The sequence below is a fragment of the Martes martes genome (assembly GCF_963455335.1).
Source record: "Martes martes genome assembly, chromosome: 7".
In the NCBI taxonomy this organism is placed as follows: domain Eukaryota; kingdom Metazoa; phylum Chordata; class Mammalia; order Carnivora; family Mustelidae; genus Martes; species Martes martes.
In genome coordinates this window covers 112,879,769-112,898,798 of record NC_137894.1, presented here as the reverse complement: position 1 = coordinate 112,898,798, position 19,030 = coordinate 112,879,769, and positions in this window count along the sequence as shown.

The following is a 19,030-nucleotide window of genomic DNA, read 5'->3' as shown; positions in this document are numbered from 1 at the left end:
AAATTTACTTTATATATGTATATTACTTTATATATATTATTTAATTTTTTAGCTTAAATTCAAGTTAGTTAACATATAGTGCAGTATTGGTTTCAGGAATAGAATTTAGTGATGTAACACCCAGTGCTCATCGTATTGCGTGCCCTTCTTAATGCCCATCACGCAGTTACCCCATCACCCCACCTTCCTCCCCTCCAACAACCCTCAGTTTGTTCTCTATAGTTAAGAGTCTCTTATGGTATCCGCCCCCCCCCCTTTTTATCTTATTTTATTTTTCCTTCCCTTCCCCTATGTTCATCTGTTTGGTTTCTTAAATTCCACATATGACCAAAATCATATGATATTTGCCTTTCTCTGACGGACTTATTTCGCTTTGCCTAATATCCTCTAGTTCTATTCACCTTGTTGAAATAACTCAAGGCTGTCACCTTTGTAAGGAAACAGGCATTTTCATTCACTCTTGGGGGAGAGGAAGCTGGCCTTGTTTTACTGAAAAGACCTTTGGCCATAGGCATCCAGAACCTTGAAAACGCTCATCAATTTTGTTCCATTAATCCCACTTCTGGGAATTCTACCTATGGTAAGTTTGCTAGATTTAGTAAATAAAAATATATAGGATACTCAGTTAAATTTGAATTTTAGGCATATAATGAGTACTCTTTAAGGATAGGTTTGTTTCTGACAGTATTTTGGGCAACTTATACTATAAAATTATCCATTGTTAATCTGAAATTCAAATTTAACTGGGGATCCTGCACTTTGCCTGTCGATCCCTGCTTATGGAAATAATCTAAAGTGCAGCAAAGATTTATGCACAAAACAAAGATTTCGTTGCAATTTTATTTATAATAGCAAAAATACTCAGAGAAAAAAAATCCTAAATTTCCAGCAATAGGAGAATGAGAGGGGTCTGTGTCCGAAGTTGGTTTTTAAAAAAATATATTTATTTATTTATTTTTAAGATTTTATTTATTTATTTGACAGAGATCACAAGTAGGCAGAGAGGCAGGCGGAGAGAGAGGAGAAAGCAGGCTCCCTGCTGAGCAGAGAGCCCGCTGTGGGGCTCCATCCCAGGACCCTGGGATCATGACCTGAGCTGAAGGGAGAGGCTTCACCCACTGAGCCACCCAGACACCCCTGTGTCCAAAGTTTTTAATGCCAAGACTTACAAAAGAAAGTAAACTTTAAAAACCAGCAGGAGCCCCACACCCATTAGGATGCGACTATCAGAAAACCCCAGAAAAGAACAAGCATTGGGAAGGATGTGGAGAATAAATGAGAACCGTGGGTGTGGCTGGTGGGAATACCAATCGGCACAGCCCATGTACAAGAAGGTATAAAACATTAAAAATAGAAGTGCCATGTGATCCTGCAACTCCACTTCTGGGTATATACCCAAAAGAAGTGAAGGCAAGGTCTCCAGGAGATGATTTGCCCACCCGTGTTTATAGCAGCATTACTCACAGCAGCTAAAGCAGGAAGACAGCCCACATGCTTATTGGCGGGGGCATGGATAAGCGGAATATGGCATCCGCCTGCAGTGGAATGCTATTCCGATGTAAAAAGGAAGGCAGTGCTGACACGGGCTACAGCACAGATGACCCTTGAGGACACGACGCTGGGTGACCTAAGGCCGTCACAAAAACACAGGTACTGTATGATTCTACATTCAGGAGATGCTGGGAGTAGTCAGAATCCTAGAGACAGACGGTAGAAGGGCAGCTGCCAGGAGCCGGGGAGGAGGAATGGGGAGCTGGCATTCAAAGGGGACAGTTTCAGTTCTGCCAGATGACAAAGAGTTCTGGAGATAGACGGCGGTGATGGTCACAGGACACTGTGCATGCACTTAGTGTCCCCCAACTGCATACTTAAAAATGGTTTAGACGGTAACTTTTAGTGTATTTTACCACAGTAAAAAATTTTTTAAAACAGAAGAGGGGGGCCAGAGCTATGAGCCTGAGTGCATAAAACAATACGCTCAGGAGAGAAACACAAAATGTCAACACGGGCCCTCCCCAAGCAGTGACACGAGGGGTTATTTTTATTCTCTTCTTGGTACAGTTCTGTTTTGACTAATTCTCCAGCATGAGCACACAAAACCTTTTTTGGGGGTGGAGGCGGTGGTCAGTAAAACCAATTAAGAAAAAGAAAATAAAACAAAACTGACTCAGGGTCTAATGGAAACCTGCGTTGCCAAGCTTGGTGCCACAGCCAGGAGGGTGGAAAGGGCCGATCCCAGAGTAGAGCCGGGAAATGCCCTGGAGGCAATACTTCAAGCTTTCTCTCCTCTTCAGGATGTGATTCTGGAAGGAGGACAACCCTTAGGGTGGTCTGTGGGCTTCAGAAGGTAGTAGGGAAACCTGTTTCCAGATGGGGCCCCAGGAGGGCTTCCACGCCTCAGAGGCTTTGCCCATGGCCCTTAGATGGTCTCACAGAGAAGGGTTCGGGGAGGGGGGGCGGTTTCATGGGGCTGGCGGTGGAGGGGGGATGGGTAGAGAAGTGGCCGAAAGAGGTAGGTCCTATAGCCACGTGACCCAGAACAGGCCCTACGGCAGGGGTCCTGGGCCATGGTCAGGCACCAGAAGGGGGGGGGGCAGACACATGACCCTGCACCATCCTCCCCCTTACTCCGCCCCCCCCAAGAACGTAGGGACAGACTTCCAATCTGAGTATCCAGTAGGTGCTTACTGCATGACTTACGATGAACAGGTAAATGCTTGTTGCATGAATGAGGATGCCATGATGACCAGGGTAAGCCTAAAACAAGGCCAAGGAAGAAGAAGGGAGAAGGGGGAGTCTTGGGACAGAAGAGGAGGGAACAGATGGAGGCGGACAGTGGCAGAGTCGCCCCCATAACAAAGAGTAGGCAGCTCTGGGGAAAGGCTGGCGACCCACCCTGGGAGAGGCCAAGTCCAAAATGGAGGCTGAGAGATGCCGGCTTTCTGATTCTAGTACCTTCTCTCATGCAGAGAGGCCCTGCCCCCCTTTCCATCTCAGTTCTTCTCCCCTGGGAACCTGTGTCTCTGCAGGGAATGGGGCGGCTGGGACCCGATGCTGTTGGGTTTGAGGCATGGCCTTCGAGGAGGGGTGGGTGACCCTCCCAGACCTTCCAGAGAAGGAAGATGGAGGACTGGGCTGGTTTCTTTCCTGGCACATGTTTAGCGTTAATGGTATTTTCTGTGAGTTATGTGTTCTGAACACGTGTGCCCCTTCTGCAGAGGACCAGGATAAAAGGAAGTGATACAGGCAGACCTCATCCCAGTGCACTTCACTTTATCGTGCTTTGCAGATACTGTGTTTTTTACAGACTGAAGTTTCAAGACTGCTGTGGAGGAAGTAACTGCAGATGTGGTGGAAATAGCCGGAGAGCTTAGAATGAGAAGTGGAGCCTGGAGATGGGACGGAGTTGTGGCGATCTCATGATCAAACGTGGACAGATGGTGGGGGGACGGAGTGGCTTCCTGTAGATGAGCCAAGAAAGTGGTTTCTTGAGGTGGGATGGTCTCCTGGTGACGGTGCTGCCAAGACTATTGAACTGACCACCAAGGATTTATTTTATTTATTTATTTATTTAAAAAAATTTATTTATTTGAGAAAGAGACAGTGAGAGAGAGCATGAGAAGGGAGAAGGTCAGAGGGAGAAGCAGACTCCCCATGGAGCTGGGAGCCCGATGTGGGCTCCATCCCAGGACTCCAGGATCATGACCTGAGCCGAAGGCAGTTGCTTAACCAACTGAGCCACCCAGGTGCCCAACCACCAAGGATTTAGAATATGACACAAATGCATTTGATAAAGCAGCCGCAGGGTTTGAGAGGATGGACTCCAATTTCGGAAGAAGTAAAGTGCCCTCGAACAGCATTGCATGCTACAGAGAAATTTCTCGCAAGAGGAGGAGTCAGCTGACATCGTGAGCTCCATCGCTGTCTTATTTTAAGAAACTGTCACAGCCACCTAACAGCCAGCAGCCATCGGCATCGAGGGGAGACTTTCCATGGGCAAAAAGATTACAGCTCACTGAAAGCTCAGTTGATGGTTAGCACTTTTTAGCCACGAAGTTTTTTTTTTTTTTTTAAGATTTTATTTTTATTTATTTGACAGAGAGAGAGAGAGATCACAAGTAGGCAGAGAAGCAGGCAGAGGGGGGTGGGGGAAGCAGGCTCTCCACTGAGCGGGGAGCCCAATGTAGGATTCAATCCCAGGACCCTGGGATCATGACCTGAGCGGAAGGCAGAGACTTAACCCACTGAGCCACCCAGGTGCCCCGTATTTTTTTTTTTTTAAGATTTTATTTTTTTATTTGACAGCTAGAGAGAGAGCACAAGTAGGCAGAGTGGCAGGCAGAGGGAGAGGGAGAAGCAGGCTCTCCACTGAGCGGGGAGCCCAATGTGGGATTCAATCCCAGGACCCTGGGATCATGACCTGAGCCGAAGGCAGCTGCTTAGCCGATTGAGCCACCCAGGTGCCCCAGCCACGAAGTATTTTTTAATTAAGGTATATACATTTTTTAAAAGACATGATACTACTGCACATCTAAGAGACTACAGGAGAGTGTAAACATAACTTCTATATGCTCTGGGAAACCAAAACATCTGGCAGGCTCTATTTCAGTGGCCTGGGACTGAACTGGCGGCATCTCCGACGTGTGCCTGTGAAGGGCAGGGAAGGAGAGCGATTCTACTGTCCACCTGTGACCACTTCTTCACTTCCCTCTTCCAATGAGGAAATAGAACGGCCCGATTAAAGTACTTGCTTATTTTACAGAGATCTGGTTTAATCTTTATTCCTTTGCTGCTGCCATGCTCCTCTGGGCTCCCGTTCTCCCTGTAGCACCCAAAGCAGAGTTGACAATAATGTTTGTAGCTGTGGTGGCCACATAGATCCAGCTGACTTCTGCTGGACGCTTCTATCAGGTGCCCTTCCAGGAGCCTCAGACCCACCATTTCCCAAACAGAACTCCTTGTCTTCCCCCCAGACCGGCACTGTTCCGGCCTCAGTGACCGGAGGAGGCACCCCCTTCCCAGGTGAGGGAGGCAGGAATCACCATCCCCTCGATATTTCTGAATTGGCAAAATGGTCAGGGCTTCTGGCTTTGTGTTAAAGTCCTGGCTCTGCCTCTCACTAGGTGTGTGGCCTTGTGGCTGTTTCCTCACCTTTCTTAGTCTCGGTTCCCGCATTTATTAAATGGGTATAAAGAATGAAGACAATACCTGTAAAGCCCTTAGCAAGTGGCTGGCACATAGAGCACCGCCATGATAAGAGATGTTGTCATTACTACGAACACTGTCCTCTGCAGACCTTCATCGTCTTGTATCTGAGCTGGGTCTTGGGCTTCCTTGCCTCTACTCTCCTCTCTTGAAGCCTCCCTCCCAAGTAGCAACCAGGATGAGCTCACCAGCGTGCACAGAAGATCATTATCAGTCTCCTGCTTAAAGCTCTCCGTGGTCTGCTACCACACGGGCTAGTCCCCACGCTTAGGGTCCTGCGGACACCTCCTGTTGTATCGCCCACCCGTTCTGCTTCAATTTCACGGTCAGAAACACTAACCTCTGAGATTCCTGCCTCATCTGCGTCCCAGCACCGGCTCCAACACACACACGGTGCTGTTGCTCGTCACGGCCCCTCTGCTCCTAGGAATACCTCGGTCCCTGCATTTGCCACACTGTAGTTTAGGATCTGCTGGTATGTCTGTTACCTGTCAGAGACGAAGCTTCTTGGGGGCAGGGATTTTGTTTGGATCCTTTAGATATTCAACACCCAGTAAAGTGCCTGGCCCTCAGTAGGTGCACAGTAAATGTTTGCTGCATGAGTTACCGAGTATCGACACCAAGTGAAAGTCTTTACAAAACAGGTTACTGCTGACCCTTACAACAAACTTGGAGAGTAAGTACCAGTATGCCCATTTCACTGATGGGGAAACTGAAGCTCAGAGAGGTTACGTTTGCTCAAGGTTAAGGTGGCTACGTCTGGATTCGAACCCAGATCTTCTGACTCCTAACCCATATTCCTGCCGCTGCACCACAGCATATTGTTAAGCAAAGATAAAGCCTTCCCAGGGGCTCATGGGACGTGCTTACGGAAGGTGCTTGGGAATCATTGTTGGCTGCTTCCCAAAGCCTTGAGAGCTGACTCAGCCCCACCTCTCCCGGGCCTATGGGACTCGAGCTGAAGGGCTCTTTTTCAGTCCCCTTCCTTGAAGTCTCTGCTGTAGTGACGGAGTCTCTCTATTTCCCAAGCTGCCTCCTTCTGCTTTCCTTCTTTGGCTCCTCCCCCTACCTACTAAATGTGGACACTCTCCCTGCTTCAGCCTTCGCATTTCTGTTGCCAACACCCTCCTTCTGATCTCAGTCCCTGTCCCTGTTCTGTGGCAGAGATGATCACCAGATTGCCATGCCCCCCCCCCCCCCAGAGACGCATGGCCAGCGGGGACTCCCCATCCAGGTCCCCTGCGTGTGGGTGGGGCCAAGTGGCTGAGTTCCCGCCAATGGAATGTCTGGCTCCGGAAGACCACCTCTGAGATCCTCCATGTTCTCCTGTGGCAGACGGTTGTCTACTGAAGGGTGAGCCATGCAGCTTCCCTCGGTCAGGATCCTTGCATTACCACAGGCGCAGAGCCCCACAGGTTGGCGTTCTGTGAGCAAGAAATGAACTTCTGGTGTGTATCTCGGGCTGGGGAGGCTGTTGCAGTAGCCAGGAGGCCTCCACTAAGATCCCTAACTGACCTTCGTGTTCCTGGGCTCTCCCTACCCCAGGAGCCTCCTCATTCCCCTCTCCCCTATATCCCATTGGTAGTCCATCTGGGGCGTGTCCCTGTCTTGCCCCCAAGTCTTCAGCGACCTCCTTCTCATCTACAGACACAAGGACAAGCTTCTGGAAGAGGCGTGGAGACCCAAAGCCACCGGCTTCCTCTCATGTGAAATCAGAATGCCCAGAGTTGCCCAAATGTATCCTGCCCACGCTCTTGTTTTCTGTCTTCATCAAAATCCCTCATTTAGAATCCTTCCTTCTCCGAGATGGACTTTTCGGGTCATCCAGCCGTACCAGCTGAGGAACACCCACCGTCCTCTGCCTGTGCGTCACCCAGGGCCCTCGGTGTCTGCCCCACCCTGCAGGCGTGTGTGCTCGCTCCCACTGGACCGTCGGCGCCCCGAGCACAAGCCCAGGCCCCCACCGTCACCCCTGGGCCAGCCAGAGCCCCCTCCCTGCCCCCCCCAGGCCTCCATCTTTCTTCCTCGAGGGTGAGGCCGGGGATTGTGGAGTATACACAACCAGCTCATCCATCTTCCTCCTCCCAACACAGTCACAGGGCTGGCTGGGTGACCTTTTGCATCTGTGGATTCCCCTCACGTTCTCTCTCTTTTTTTTTCTTTTCCAACACGGGGTCTTGGAGCTCGCTCTGAGGCCTGGCCGGGCTGGGAAGAAGTTGTCTGCTCAGTTATATTTAGGCTAGCAGAGACATCAATCCAAGCCTTGTTTCAGCTGGATCCCCGAGCACGTCCCCACCCACTCCTAACGAGAGGCCGTTAGCCTCCTCCGGGGCCCAGGCTCCGTTTCCGACCTTCACGTGGCCCACACATGTGTGAGCGTGTGGTAGATGTCCGCGAACGCTTGCCCTCCCCGGCCACGTTCAAAGGAGCGTTTCTCTCCTCTTCCAGGCCTTCCTTCACTGGGACTTTTCTCTCCCTTCTGTCCTGAGGATCTTGTGACCTTTTTCAAGCCCGCTTCCCTCCCAGATTAGCCAGAAGCAAACCTCGTTGATGGGGAAAACACGGCCTGCTCCAGAGCTTCTCGGTCCTGCCCTTCTCCTTGCCCACAGGGCGGCTGCCCTGGCGGCCATGGGGAGAAGCAAACAAGACAAAGACCAGACACTGAAGCAGAAAGCGGGGTTGGCAGTCAGCTCGAATGTGGGAGGAGGGGCCCGCGCATGAACACGCCTCGTGGGCCGCCTGTGCATGTCTGCGGGTGTGCACACGCGTGTGGAGCGCACCGAGGGTGCATGAGAGGCCGCACACGGGAACACTGGGGCCGACCCTTCCTACTCCTTGACTTGGCGACTGCAGCCCTGGTTCGTTTCCATCCCCACTGATGAAACACTTCTTTATGTCTTATTCACATCCTGTCTTGACTACCACAATTGTCTCCTTGCCGGGCCCACATGTCTCTCATCACCAATGGGATCCAAATGTTGCTGACAAAATAATCTCGCTGCCTTTGTGCCGCAGTCACATTCCTCCACTCTTCCAGAGTTTTCTCTGTCTCCCATTCCTGGGCGAATCGCACACCCAGACCACCACCTCTCTCTGCGTCTCCGTTGCCCCCTCGGATCCTGCGCCCATTCCTCTCCCTGTTTTTTCTATGGGCTCCTTTCCCTCTGGCTATTCCTGGGCTCCCGGCTCGTGTGGGCCTGTGCCGGTTTCCTGGCACAAGCTCCTCGCACTGTGTACTCTGTCAGCCAATGTTTATGGAGAGTGACAGGCACTCTTCTAGGCACTGGAGTGAAGCAAGATACAAAACTGAGGACAGCGGTCAGCAAAGAAAAATAGAACGGCCTGTCGAGGACTATAAGTACCACGAAAGAAATGAAAGCAGAGAGGGCCAGAGAGCAGCTCTGTCTGGTACAGGGTGGTTGGGAAGTCCTCCCCCTGGCAATCTGCTCCCCACCTTTCTTCCATGAGGGGTTCAGGACTGGCCTAACATCCTCCTGCTTTGCCAGAGGCCTCCCCTCCCATCCTTCTCTTTGTTTGGATCATGTTGACCTTGACCTTGAGATCAGGGAAGGCACTGGGCATGACTGCTGTAGCAGGAGACCTGTGCATTATTGACTCACGGAAGACTCACTGGGCAGAAGGAACCAAGCGTGCACACACGACTCCCCAAACACAGGCCCAGGCCTCTTGTGTTGCCCTGGCCAGAACACAAACGGTCATCTAAATATGGCCTCTGAATGATGCGTGGGAGCTCTGCTTGAGTGTCCCATCAATGTCCGAATTGTGTCTCCCCTTTCCTGTCACCATTGGCATTGGTGATCCCACTCTATCTGCTTGGGCCAGGCCTCCCCCGTTCCAAAGACCATAGAGCCCACCGCATGGCTACTTGATGCCCAGTGGTGCCATCTTTAGCGTTTTTTGTTTTTTTTTTTAACGATTTTATTTATTTACTTGACAGATCACAAGTAGGCAGAGAGGCAGGCAGAGAGAGAGAGAAGGGGAAGCGGGTTCCCTGCTGAGCAGAGAGCCCGATGCAGGGCTCGATCCCAGGACCCTGAGATCATGACCTGAGCCAAAGGCAGAGGCTTTCACCCACTGAGCCACCCGGACGCCCCATTTTCAGCTTTGAACATCCTAGAGGAAAAGCGTCAATGAACAATTTTATTAGCAAGTGAAACGACGGACATTAAATTAGCATCAATCAAATTACAACCAGGTTTTTAACAAAATCGTCATCTCTGGGTGTTTTCCTTCCTGGGAGGGGAAAGTCTAGGAGGAGTAGGAAGATGAGGTCTGGCTTTCCGTTTAGATTGGGACCAAAGTCCGTATTGCTCATCTTTTCACAGAGGCTCTCGGGCAGGCAGCTCACTAGGGATAGCCTTGCTGCCCATAACAATTGTACTTGGCTCAGGTCTCCTAACACAGTCTAGCTGGATCCTCCCCCCGCCATTTGTCAGCCACCAGCCTCCGCAGGCTACCCGCAACCAGGATGTGGCCAGTCTGAGTCGATGCACGTTGCAAGTATAATACACCCACCAGATTTTGAAGACCAAGTACAAAAAAGCAAACACGAAACACCTCACAGATTATTTTTATATTGATTACATGTTGAAACGACGTTTTTGGGCTCAATAAAAGGTATCCTTGTATGGTAATAGATAAACATTGTATACGTAATAATACTTATAAATGAAATGTATTTTTAAAATGAATTTCACCTGTTCATTTTTACCTTTTCTTTTTTAAGGACAGTATTTTGAAGTCGTCTCTACACCCAGCATGGGCCTCACACCTCCAGCCCCAAGATTAAGAGCCATACCATACGCTCCACTGACGGAGCCGGCTAGGCGTCCCCATTTTTACCTTATTAATGTGGCTATTACAAAATATAAAATTGCATATGGGGTTGTCTTTGTGGCTGGGTTACCTTTGTATCAAAAAGTGCTCGTCTGGGGTCAGATCTTTGCCTTCTAGAACACCGTTGAGGGCAGTTACGGTTTGGTCAACAACAATCGTACACAGAATTCCACTATGGAAAGCAACTGACAGTGGGGCTGCTCAGGTGGACGAGGAGGGTATTTGTAGGGAGAGGAGGTTGGAGTGTCATGGAGGGGGTTGGCTGAGCCTGGGGGAGGAGCCCTATCCATTCTCAGAACCGGGCCTGGCTCATTTATTATTGGATTGGGTCATCCATTCATTTGAAATGGGGTGTGGGGGGGCTACTTGGAGAAAGGGGCCCCCATTCAATCACCCTAAGTGGAATCTGATCGTTATCTTGGGATAAACATTCCAAATGGAAGGTGAGTGCTGGGAGATTAGGAAGATAAGGAAACCATATGGCCCTGTCAGGAGGCTCCCAGGCCCTTATTCTTGAAAGGATTAATGAATCCAAAGGTGGGGGGGGGGTCATCTCGGTGCTGTTCTGTGAGGAGGAAGGAATCCCAAAGCTCCAAATAGGGATGTGCACCGTCTGGAGGAGGAGGACTGGAACTCAGGACTCTTTCTTGCCTTCCCTAGCTTCTCTGAGCCTTTCTAAACCGCATTTAGGACTCAGGCCTGCGGAGGCTGGCTTTGGGATCTGGATTCCTACCCCTGCTTGTCCAGCAAAATTTCCAGAGGTTTTATCTCTGTCCCTCTAGCTCCCAGTCACATATGCTGGCTATTGGTGTGTGTTAAGGTGCGTACACAGGGGAGAGGGGATCTCTGGGCAGGGCTGGGGGTTGCTGGGACTCGGGGCCACACGGTGGGGCAGAGGATCGCCAGCTGTGGGGGAGGGCAGGTAACATGAGCCCTGGAGAGAGGGATCTGGGGCTGCGGGGAGGGGGAGCTGGAGGCTACGGGCTTTTGAGCACGTTCTCTCCTCCCCTATGTCATGAGGCACTTCATCCTTCATTCCTCTGGCACTGCCTGTCTTGCACAGCTGTTCTCAGACCCACAACTGGAGACTGTCAGAGGTATTCGGTTTAGGTGCAAAAGTGGGTACTCATGGCAGAGAGGGTGGCTTCAGGACGGTATGATAGAGGTCCCTGGTGAGTAAGAATAATGTAAGAAATGACCCGTATTTATTGAGGGCTCATTTTGTGCCAGCATCTACTTTGATTCTCTTGTTGAATTCACAATGGCTTGACAAGGTAGGTGTCATTTTACCGAGAAGGAAACTGATGCTCAGAGAGGCTGAGTCACTTGGCCAAGGTTGCACAGCTATGTAGAGCTGGGGTGGGGAGTCAAACCCAAGAGGCTGGACCGTAGGGCCCAAGTTCTTGATGTAGATGGTGGCCTAGCACTCAATTATTCCCATCACACTGCATCTGGGAGGAGCATTTGGGAGACAACTGCCTGCTTGGGTTGTGGACAGCCCCAAGATAATGAGCAAGGCTGCCGGTGTCTGCGGGCCCACCAACTGAGTCTGGGTGGTCACACCTTGCCTGTGGGAGGGAACCCAAGTCCACTGTTGTCCAAATAGCCCTGGCCAGGAAGGGGTCACCCTGTCATCTCCTCCCCTGGGCACGGTCACATCTTAGGGATAGGTGGGAACAACGGGGACAGCGGGGGTCCCACAGAGTTCCAGCCCTAGGCTTCCTTGCTTCAGGCTGGCCCTGGCCAGTGGCCTGGTTTGGGGGCTTTTCTGTGCTCTCAGCTCATCTAAACATTTGGAGCAAAACAAGAAAGCCAACAATAGACGTTTGTGGGTTAGAGGACAGGGCCGACTTCCCCCTGGGACTCAGCACTGTTCATAAACCATCCCAGCTGCACTCTCACGCTGGGGATGTCACTGGAGCCTCCTTGAATCACAGCCTTGTCCTCGCTGGGGGCCGGCCACTGGCTCCTTTTATATATCGTTGGGGGATGCGAGCGCCGGCGGGGCAGCCGGCTGCTCAGGGGGAAGGCATGTTTTCCTGCCTGAATTTTGGGAAATCACATAGAAAAGATGCATCCGAGCCTGGCATTGCAGCTCTGCCAAGTCCTCCCCTGACAGACGTGTTCTGATCAGAGCTGTTTGCCCCACAGGAAAAGAATCGGCTTTCTATCAAGTGGACTCTGGGCACCGCCCCAGAGAGAGCTCCAGCTTCCAAGGACCTGGAGAGTATGTGGAGGGCACTAGCTCTGGGAGCAGGCTGGCTGGCCAGCGATGGTGGGGGTGCCTCAGAAAGCGGCCTGTGGGACATCGTGCTGAGTGGGCTGGGAGGGAGGCCAGTGGTGGGCTTTGCTGAGCTGAGCCCCCTCAGGCTGTTTAGACCATGGCTTCCCATGGTCACAGTCAAGGGCAGCTGGGCAGGGTGTTAGGTGCAGAAAAATTCTGTGGGTGGAGGGGTGCAAACCGGAGCTTGGACCCCCTTCTTGTTCACAGCTGACCCAGGGATATGTGCCCGAAGCCCAGTCAGGTAATTCCTCTGATCCAGTACTCCTGCATGTACCCCCAGGTCCCCCAGACTACCGAGAGGGGCTGACGTGGAGTGTCCCCGCCTGGATGGCATCCCTGGAAAAGGCTGGAGTGTTTCTAAAGAGCCTGTTCAGACATCACATCACAGTCCCAGATGGCCGAGAGGTTCTTGCACTTACTTGGCTGCCCTCCCTGGGAAATGCTTTGGATCAGACAGCACTTCTGGGTTGTTTTTGCCTGAGGAAAGTGGTAAGAATTCAGCAAGAATCCCATGGCTGGAGGAAAAGTCAGTGGATTTACTTAGCAAAAGTATTCACAGGGAACCGTCCGGGAGGTGAACAGGGTGGCACAGCAGGCCCGGGACTGAAGACACCGGTGTGGGCAAGGAGGGCTCCAGATGGGGGCACCTTGGGAGCAGACCGAGAGCAATCTGGAGACTAACGGCTTGGCTTCTGGAGAACGAAGAAAGGGCTTTCCTTTAGTGCCTGAGAAGTTCAAAATGGCCATGCCAGGTCACACCCGCAAGCCCTGACAGATAGTCTTGTGGCTACGGAGCTCTTCCAGAGGGTCTCCTGTGCCCTGTGTCCCTCGGTCACATAGCAGATGCTTCCCAAGGGCCGCCGAGCATGCGTGCTGAGGATGTGAAGATGCACAGGAAACCTCCTTGGCCTCAAAGCTCCTGCAGGCAAGCAGGCATGGTTCCACCAAGCAGAGGGTGGGCAGAGGGTGCTCGGGGGCAGAGCAGAAGCGTGAGGCAGGGTACGCAGACCCCAGAGCCGAGTCCTCAACAACCAGCCAGGAGTTGGCCGCACAGCCCCGAGAGGAAGGACAGCTGATCCAGGCAGAGGGCACAGACTGTGCAAAGGCCGAGGGGGAGACCTTGCCTCCTCCCCACCTCTAGAGACAGCTGGATCGATGGCTATGAAGGGAGCGGCCCCCCAAAGAACAGAAAGGCCAGCCCCACATTCTTTGCTTTGACTCTCATGGTTTTCTGTCTGCCGGGAACAGGCAGGCTGTGAACACTTCCTGGCACGAGGGCCCCTGTTGAGTTCCATCCGATCTGGCGCATTGATTAAAGGCCTGATCCCTGGCTTTGGTGCTGGGGTGGCCCCCACAGAGAACGTGCCCATAGGACGCTCTCACCTTTCCTACCTAAGGCTTTCCTGAAAATTCGCTGGCCGACGTGCAAGAGGCAAAGAGGCTGCTTGGAAGCTGTAAGGGAGGCTTCTGTTCCCGGGGGGCTGAACATTATGACTGTACGTTCTCGATTTCTTGTCTTGTCTTCATTTCTTGATTTCCAGTCTTCCAGCATCACCCTCACCCTTGCTCTGAAAAACTGTCATTAAATCAATGCAGCTTTAGGACAGAGGGAACATGGGAAATCCCCAATCACACCTTTCGATACAATCTTTGTCCGTGTTAGGTCCAGAATGTCCTATACGCTCTCGAATTTATTCTTCTCCTTTGCAACGGAGCACACAGGAGACTGGCTGAAATCCAGGGAGCATCTGATGGAGGCCACGCATTCCCCCACTGGCTGCACGCCTAATGATTTCCATCTTTGTCTCAATTATATTAAGTTTAGGAGACCTGCCCTTCTTATCACCAGCATCAGCACTTCATTTTTCCATTTTCCACTCATTCTTAAAAAATAACAAGGTCAAAATGCAAGAACATATTCAGATACTTGCACACACACCGCGGAACAGTCAAAAGGTGATGCCGCTGAAACCGAACGCTCGGCCACGAGGCAGCATTCCCACGTGATGGCTTGAAACGTGAATTCGCCTGCCAGCTCGGGAGAGCTTCAGATCAGTGGTTGCTGGCACAGGGCGTTGGGGCGATGGTGTAGGTTAATGTAGAATGTATGAAAAGGAAGGGTCGGCCAGAGTGAAAAGTGTGAGCGGAAGGTTGTCTACAGGGATCCCACCCTCTGAGGCTCAGGGGGTAGAAATCCTGCCACCTCCTGCCCGGATACACAGGTACCGTCATGCAACGGGGCTGTTTGTGACGGCTCTTCTCCAAGCAGGCTGTATTGTATCACAGACATGCCCTAGGACAACTTCCAACATCTCTGAGTCTGCAGGTGTGTGCACGAGGGACCACCAACCTATTTTCCTATTTTGCACACTCATCACAGAGAGAAGCCAATTCTAGGTAACACTTTCCCAAGCAACTCAGCTGCGGGCTGATCTGCAGGCAGAGGGTCTGGGGGCTGTTATCATCTCCAGAGATAGGGGGCTTACTGGCCAGCAGAGTGGTGAAAGGACACTTAGTGTTGCTTGAAGAAATTCCTAAGAAGACCGAAGGGTGCCTGGAAACAGGCAGCCAGAATTTCTCTGCCACTTAGCAACCCCAGAGGCCGAACGTGACTTAGGTCTTTAAGCTTGTAGTGAGTGTGGTCCTAGCACACTCAGCAGTTCTGAGGGATAGGCTGAGAAGAGATTCTTCGTCTCTCCGCAGAGCTGTGTGAATACCAAGGACCTTTCCTTAAAGCTTCTGGCTCTTGAATCAGAATCCTTTATGTGGGAAGGATTTGTGAGGAAGTGGTTAAGTGAAAACCTGGTCTTTATTCCATGCCTAACTAGCCCGTTAGAAGGGAAAGAATCCAATCACGGACATAGGAGATCTGGCCTCCAGGTCCCCCTCAGCCCCGTCTTTCTGTGGGGTTCTGGATAGGTTCCCTCATTTGCAAAAGAAGGAGTTTGGTCTGTTTGAGCTCTCAGCTTGAATACTCACAGTCTTGGTGAGTTGAGACAACACGTGAAATGTGGATCAAAGCGTGATTTAAAAAAAAAAAAATCTCAGGATTTATTTATGGTCTTTGCAACTAGAAATGTGACCAAGGCAATGTAAGTCAACCCTCAGATGTATAACAAACCATGAGGTTTGTATTCTGGGGGCTCCCCATCAGGCCCAGAACAACCACAACAAAATGACAAAGTCCTTGGCTTCTGAATCAAATCCTCCCAAGCCAGTTCCTCCTCCTTCACCTGTGGAAGGTTCGCCATTTCCCTTCACGATTCTGAGGGGTGTGGAGGCTTTGGTCACAAGCAAAAAGAAGAAAACCTCCTTTTGATTAAACTGAGGCCCAAACACTTCCCAGAGTAGCTAAGGCCCACATTCTGTGTTTTGCTTGAAGTTTCCGCGACCTCTTCTGAAAGGCAGTGTTCCCCTACCCTTAAAGAAGAAAATGGGACGGAGAGGTGGGGTTTGTGATTTTTATGTTGCAAACCTTCCCAGTGCAAGAACACCACCTCCTCCCCGCCTCCTCCTCCTCCTTGCAGGGCAGGTAAACAAACACCTGAGCTGGGAAGGAAAACTACCTGGGAGTCTGCAGGGAGCCGGCAGGACAGGGGGAGGGAGGGCGTGGGGGCGGAGCCAGCTCTCCAGCGAGCTGAAAGCCTACTTTTGTTTGAACTTCATCCCAGTCCTCACCTACCTACTCTTGAGAGGGAGGGACCAACCAGGGAAGGTGTGACTTCCCCGAGGGCCCATTCCTAAAACCTGGCAACAAAAGGGCCCCAAAGCTGTGGGTGCTGAAAGCCCGGGGTGATGTCCCTTTTGCAGCTCCCCTTGGGGCCCCAAACTTGTGGAAGGAAGGATTCCACACCCCACACCCATCTCCCTCGTTGGGGTAGGTTTGCGCTGGGGTGCCACACTTTTCAAGGTGACCGAGGGATAGGTACTTTCTAAATGCACAGCGAGGGACTGAAACCAAGCGTCCGACTTCGCGGGTTCGCGCTCCCCGGGCGGTCCGGGGACTGGTGCTCGGCTGAAGCCTCAGTACCTCCTTCCAGGCGGGCTTTGGAAATGCTTCTGTTCACCCTCAGGGTCCCCATTTTCTGATTCTTACTGTTGGGGAACCCCCCGCCCAGCTTCTGCATCCACCCCCAAGACGCAGCCCGGGCGACTGAAATGGCTGAGTCAACTTGGTGAAACAAGAGCGTCCCCAATGGGCCGGCCGCCCCCAGCCCCCTTCGCCCCTCGTTCTGCCCCACAATGCGCCCTTGTGCAGCGCCTGCAGCCAGGCCCGGGGATTTGGCGCACGGATGGGGTGGGGGGGAACAGTCGTCAGATATTTAAAACAGAGACGAGGGAACAAAGCAGGCCTTTGTGCACCCAAGCAGCCGGAGCGGGGAGCGGACCGGCAGCGCGAGGGGTGCTCAGCGCATGCGCGCGGCCCAGGCCGTGCTCGGGTTACCCAGAGTTTTCCACCCGGGTCCGCTGGGCCTGCGTTAACCCCTTGCCGGCCGCTCCCCGGAGGGCAGGCGGACGGAGACGCCGCCTTTCATCTGCTGGCCGTGACATGTTTAATTGAAAAAAAGAAATAGTCATTTTCCGTGTTTCTATAGGAAGCACAGATCATTAAAATAAAATGATATACCAATTGGGAACCCAGATTTTAAATGAGCAGGATTTAATGGGACACTTGGGCCGTGTGAAAATCAAGGCATTTCGAAAAGACGGCTTCTTCGGACGCCAGTGAAACCTTTTAAAGTACTAGCTAGCTTCTTCTGTCTTGTGTATGCTGGGTGACTGGCTGCTTCGTTTTCCTGTTTCCAGTCACTTGGGAGTTAGAAGATCTGTTGGTTATTGTCAAGGTTCTGACTTTTGTTTTGGGTGGTGGCCTGGATGGTGTTTATTTATTTTTAAAAAATAACTAAATAGAGGTAGAGTGTGCATGGTACCAAGATGAGGTTCAGTCACGAACTAAGGAATATAATTAATCTCATCTATGTGCTGGAGTTTCTTTTAGAAAGACAGGGAGGGAGGGAGAGAGGAAGGACAGAAGGAAGAGGGGAAGGAAGGAAGGGAGGAGGGAGTTATTAAGCACATTTTGTTGTGTTGGGGGAGGAGATTGAAGAGGTCTCTCTAGTAGCAGAGACTAGGAGTGACTCCGGAATGGGATGTCCAAAGTACTCCATCCTGCTTTATACTGGCAATGATCACCTCCCCTGGTGTGTAATGAGGAGTGACAGGCAGAGGCTAGGGAAGTTAACTGCAGATTTGGAAGTGAGTTATTATGCTTGAATTATCCAGATGAATGGGAAAGGCAGTCTCAAACCTCCAGGTGATTCTCAGCCTTCCAAACAAAGCTCCTGGGCCCAAGTCTGCAAGGTTGGATGGACAGCCCCAACAAAGCAAGTCGCGGGGAGTGGAAGGAATCAAAGGGACATCACATGACATGTATGCTAGGACTCTGTATCAGCTTACTCTGCTCTGCCTGTGTCCGTACACCTGAGGAATTTATGGCTCTTTCTCTTTGCTACAGAGCTTCATAACCAGGTGGTCCTAAGAAAGCAGAGATTTTGATGTGAGGTCATCTTGGCAAGAAGCTCCCTTACCATCCTTGACTTCCAGGTCTCCAGGACAACCACTGTTGGGGTGTCATGGGCACCAGAGCGTGTCCCTTAAAGTCCACACTGGGCAGATAAACAGTTTTTTGGCAACTGTCATGTAGCAAATTCATTCTCAAATGAGAATGATGTATGTGTTTTTTTCCACTCTCTTCCACATTCTGGGCCAGAATTCTGGGCCTAGGACATAGTCTAAGAATGTACTTTGGGATGTGAGTTAAGAGAATAGTGTGAGGAAGGACTTGGAGAAAGAAGTACTTCTAATCTGAAACTAATGCTGTACTATATGTTGGCTAATTGAATTTAAATTAAAAAAATTTTTTTTTAAAAGTACCTTTTTCTAGACAGAGGGACAGAGTAGCTTTCCTTTTGGCTTTCCCAGCCCAAAGCTCATTTCCTCTCCCTCTCCAAGCTCAGTAAAGGAAGTTGTGGTAGACTGTCTCCAAATTGGTACCCCCCAGTCTTTCCCTCCTGATGTTTGGATGCTGCTTCTCACCTCTCCAATTTGGGATAGTCATAGTGACTGGCTTGACCAACAGAATACCGTAGGGTACATTCTGGAACTTCCAAGGCTTGGTTATAAGAAGCTTTGTGATATGTCTGGGTCTTTTAGAAGCTTTAGTCCTGGCACAATTGCTCTAAAAACCAGCTACCATCTAGTAAGAAGTCCAAGCTACACAGAGAGGCTGTCATCAAGAACCCCAACTGGGGAGCACCTGGGTGGCTCAATCGTTAAGCATCTGCCTTCGGTTCAGGTCATGATCCTAGGGTCCTGGGATCGAGCCCCACATCAGGCTCCCTGCTCAGGAGGGAGCCTGCTTCTCCCTCTCCAACTCCCCCTTCTTGTGTTCCCTCTCTTGCTGTGTCTCTCTGTCAAATAAATAAATAAAATCTTAAAAAAGAAAATGGAAAAATTTGGACCTGCCATTCTTTAAAAAAAAAAAAAAAAAAAAAAAAAGAACCCCAGCTGAGCTCTCGGCCAAGAATCACATCACTGCCAGTCTTGTGAATGAATGGCATCTACTTGCCTGTGCAGCTCCGTAGAATTCTGGGGGGACTCCAGCCCTGGTAACCATATGACTGT